This window comes from Otolemur garnettii, unplaced genomic scaffold, assembly GCF_000181295.1.
Source record: "Otolemur garnettii isolate 467f Iridium unplaced genomic scaffold, OtoGar3 scaffold00043, whole genome shotgun sequence".
Classification (NCBI taxonomy): domain Eukaryota; kingdom Metazoa; phylum Chordata; class Mammalia; order Primates; family Galagidae; genus Otolemur; species Otolemur garnettii.
The window spans coordinates 4,763,832-4,768,430 of NW_003852438.1; the positions used below are offsets into that span (position 1 = coordinate 4,763,832).

A 4,599-nucleotide genomic window follows, 5' to 3' on the forward strand; every position below is an offset into this window, starting at 1 on the left:
GCTCAGTGCCTGTGGCTCAAGTGGCTAAGGTGCCAGCCACATACACCTAAGGTGGCTGGCTCGAATCCAGCCCAGACCCGCCAAACAACAATGACAGCTGCAACCAAAAAATAGCTGGGCGTTGTGGTGGGCGCCTGTGGACCCAGCTACTTGGGAGGCTGAGGCAGGAGACTCAATTGAGCCCAGGAGTTGGAGGTTGCCACGAGAAGTAAAGCCATGGCACTCTACCCAGGGGGACAGCTTGAGGCTCTGTCTCAAAAAAAAACAAAAAAAATTGAAAGGGGGAGGCCAGGTGCAGTGACTCACACCTATAATTCTAGCCCTCTGGGAGGCGGAGGTGGATGGATTGCCCAAGCTCATAGTTTTGAGACCAACTTGAGCAAAAGCAAGACCCCATCTCTAAAAACAGGCATAGAAGTGGCCACCTGTAGTCCCAGCTACTTGGGAGGCTAAGGCAAGAGAATCACTTAAGCCCAAGAGTTTGAGATTGCTGTGAGCTCTGACACCACAGAACTCTGTCAAGGGCAAAAAGTGAGACTCAAAAAAAAAAAAAAATTGAAAGGGGGTTGGTATTGTATAGGAGGAAAGTTACTGCATGCTACTGAAACCAAATTTGTATGAATTCAAATTAGAGTGTTAAAAGTTGTTTTGTTTTGTTTTGTTTTGTTTTTGAGGCAGAATTTCAAGCTGTCACCCTGTGTAGAGTGCTGTCGTGTCATAGCTCATAGCAGCTTCCAACTCAGGCTCAAGTGATCAAGAGATCCTCTTGCCTCAGTTTTTTGTTTGTTTTGTTTTGTTTTGTTTTGTTTTTTGAGACAGAGTCTTACTTTATTGCCCTCAGTAGAGTGCTATGACATCACAGCTCACAGCAACCTCCAGCTCTTGGGCTTAGGCAATTCTCTTGCCTCAACCTCCCAAGTAGCTGGGACTATAGGTGCCTGCCACAATGCCCAGCTATTTTTTGTTGTTGTTGCACTTTGGCCAGGGCTGGGCTTGAACCTGCCACCCTTGGTATATGGGGCCGGCACCCTACCCACTGAGCCATAGGCACTGCCCTTGCCTCAGTTTTTCTTTGTTTAGTAGAGATGGGGTCTTGTCTTTGCTCAGGCTGGTCAATAACTTGTGAACTCAAACAATTCACCCTCTTTAGCCTCCCAGAGTGCTAGGATTACAGGCATGACCCACCAAGCCCAGCCTTACAGTGTTAAAGTTTTAGGACTGCTTTTTTTTTTTTTTTTAATTTTACAGAATTTTACACTGACCTGGCTAGAATGCAGGGGCATCATCAGAGCTCACTGCAACCTCCAACTCCTGGGCTCAAGCAATGTTCCTGCCTCAGCCTCCTGAGTAGCTGGGACAACAGATGTGTATCACCATGCTCAGTTAGTTTTTCTATTTTTAGTAGAAACAAGGTATGTGTTTCACTGTTGTTCCACTGGTCTTGAGATCTCAAGTGATTCTTTCATCATGGTCTCCCAGACTGCTAGGATTATAGGAGTGCGCCATTGTGCCCTGGCAATTTTAAGATATGACTAAAAGAAGATAATGATGAAATATACAAATGAACAAAAAGAAATGAGGAAGCAGTTAAAATGTTTCATGACCCAAGAATCAACTAAAAACAAAAAACCACAGTAATGTAAAAACAAGGGGGAAAAAAGGTATAGAGAAAACAAATGTTAAAATGGCTAAGACTAAACTCTCCTATCAAAAGACAGCTTTTGGGCTCGGCGCCTGTGGCTCAAGCGGCTAAGGCGCCAGCCACATACACCTAAGGTGGCGGGTTCGAATCCAGCCAGGGCCCGCCAAACAACAGTGACAGCTGCACCTAAAAAATAGCTGGGTGTTGTGGCGGCGCCTGTAGTCCCAGCTACTTGGGAGGCGGAGGCAGGAGAATCACTTGAGCCCAGGAGTTGGAGATTGCTGTGAGCTGTGATGTCACAGCACTCTACTGAGGGTGATAGCTTGAGGCTTTGTCTCAAAAAAAAAAAAAAGACAACTATTGGCAAAATAGATTTTTTTTTTTGAGACAGAGCCTCAAGCTATCCCCCTGGGTAGAGTGCCGTGGCATCATTCACAGCAATCTCCAACTCCTGGGCTCAAGGGAGTCTCCTGCCTCCGCCTCCCAAGTAGCTGGGACCACAGGCGCCCACCACAATGCCCGGCTATTTTTTGGTTCCAGCCTTCATTGTTGTTTGGCGGGCCCGGGTTGGATTCAAACCCACCACCTTAGGTGTATGTGGCTGGCGCCCTAGCCACTTGAGCCACGGGTGCCGAGCCAGCAAAATAGATTTTTAAAATGTTATCCAAGGCCGGGTGTGGTGGCTCACACCTATAATCCTAGCACTCTGGGAGACTGAGGCAGGTGGATCGCCTGAGCAAGAGTAAGAACCCCATCTCTACTAAAAATAGAAAAACTAGCCAGGTGTTATAGCAGTCACCTGTAGTCCCAGCTATTTCCAGAGGCTGAGGAAAGAGGATTGCTTGAACCCAAGAGTTTGAAGTTGTTGTGAGCTAAGATGCCATGATACTCTACCCAGGGCACAGAGTGAGATTCTGTCTCAAAAAAGCAAATAAACAAACATAGCACCATGATCTAACTATACTCTGTCTTCATGTCCAAATGAAAGGAAAAAATGCATATATATCATATTATTGTATATATATAACATATATATTTTATATATATATATATTTTTTTTTTTTAGACAGAGTCTCACTCTTTCACCCTCAGTAGAATGCTGTGGTGTCACAGCTCACAGCAACCTCCAACTCCTCTTGAGCTTAAGTGATTCTCTTGCCTCAGCCTCCCAAGTAGTTGGGACTATAGGCACCCACCACAGTGCCCAGCTATTTTTTGGTTGCAGTTGTTGTTGTTTGGTAGCCTTGGGCTGGGTTTGAACCTGCCATCTCCAGTGTATGTGGCTGGCACACTAGCTGCTGAGCTACAGGTGCCAAGCCAATGAGTAGGTCTTAAATGACAAATCTACTCTAACATTTCAAATTCCTTAATCCTTTGAATTCCTTCCTCAAGGTTAAACCAAGGCAAGTCTGGTATTTCCAACTCACTGTGAATCCCCTTTTGGTCCATGTTTTAGCCAAACCAACAAATCTTAGCAATTTTTCTAACTTCCCAAGCTGCAACATTAAATGCAGAATCTTTCTTTAATGAGACCATAACAATAAATTCAGCCTGATCCAAATTTATGTTCCTTCCACCATGATCCCACAAAATTAATAGCTAGCCCTATACATGTTCCCTGAATTTTTGTATGTAAAAGTTAAAATCAAGCTGTTGTCTTTTTTTGTTTTGTTTTGTTTTGTTTTTGAGTAGAGTGAAACTTCTCATAGATCTCACTTTTTATGTCACCATTAGGGGTGTGCTGGGACTCGGGTCTAGTTACAGTTTAGAAACAGAGAGGGGTGATGGAGACTGGTCCTAAGGAGACTCAGGACTGTCTTCCATAAAAAATGTCTAAGGGGAGGTCTCTACAGTTTTCTCAAGTGATGCAGACAGAAGATCAGACAGAAGAGGCCTCTTCCACTGGCAAAGAAGTCTCAACGGAATTTAGGAGCTCCCTATCCATAGGTTCACGAAGGTCTTTGCACAGGCTGCCATTTCAACTTTCAGAGCCCTGTTCTTTCCAAAGGAAAGCCCTCACCTTTTTTCCCCTTTTTTTAATTTTAGAGACAGAGTCTCACTTTATCGCCCTCAGTAGAGTGTTGTAGGGTCACAGCTCACAGCAACCTCCAACTCCTAGGCTTAGGCAATTCTCTTGCCTCAGCCTCCCAAGTAGCTGGGACTTCAGGTGCCCACCACAACACCTGGCTATTTTTTGTTGCAGTTTGGCCGGGCCAGGTTTGAACCTGCCACTCTCGGTATATGGGGCCGGTGCCCTACCCACTGAGCACAGGTGCTACCTGGAAAGCCCTCACTTTAACAGCAGTCCCAGGATGAAATTTTGGGTGTGATTTTTAGCTATCTCAGCCCTGTGGCTATAGGAGATAACAGTTTGGGCACATATAAGAAACTTTGGGTCATTTATATGGCATTTGACCAGGATATTTGAATGAGTGAGCTCATCCTTTTCTTTCACCACTTGGTCTAGCAACAGTAGGAACAACCAGCCAACTTTATTATATTCACTGGTTTTCAAAAAATTTTCCCAAGTATCATATACACAGTCACTCAGTTATTTGCTTTTTATCAGTGGCATCCGGTGCAGATATTTTGCGTATCTTTATTGCCAGATAACACCCTGAAATGTCAGTGCTCTCTTTGTTAGTGAAAAGAGTCATTAGTATTCTTAAATATAATCAGTTTAAAGAGTAAGTTCCAGAAACCCCAGATCCAATTCAGAAAACGCATCCTAAAAAATTCTTTTGGGGGGGGCACCACGGGGAGGCAGAACCTCCACTCTTTCAACCCCTTTGCTGATGCAAGTAAAGGTGATGACCGGCTTCCTGCTGTATTCTTTTTGTGGCCCTGTGGGTAGGGCGCCAGCCCCATATGCCAAGAGTGGCAGGTTCAAACCTGCCCTGGCCAAACTGCAACAAAAAAATAGCCAGGCGTTGTGGCAGGCGCCTGTAGTCCCAGCT

At 45.0% G+C, this 4,599-nt stretch overlaps 1 protein-coding gene and 1 pseudogene across 1 annotated transcript in view; one reads left to right on the forward strand and one right to left on the reverse strand.

Moving 5' to 3' along the window:
• FAM186A (family with sequence similarity 186 member A) overlaps window positions 1-4,599 on the reverse strand; it is a 68,507-nt gene that overhangs the window by 56,811 nt on the left and 7,097 nt on the right. The window lies entirely within an intron of this gene.
• Window positions 1-4,599, forward strand: part of LOC105887038 — a 7,488-nt pseudogene that overhangs the window by 1,932 nt on the left and 957 nt on the right.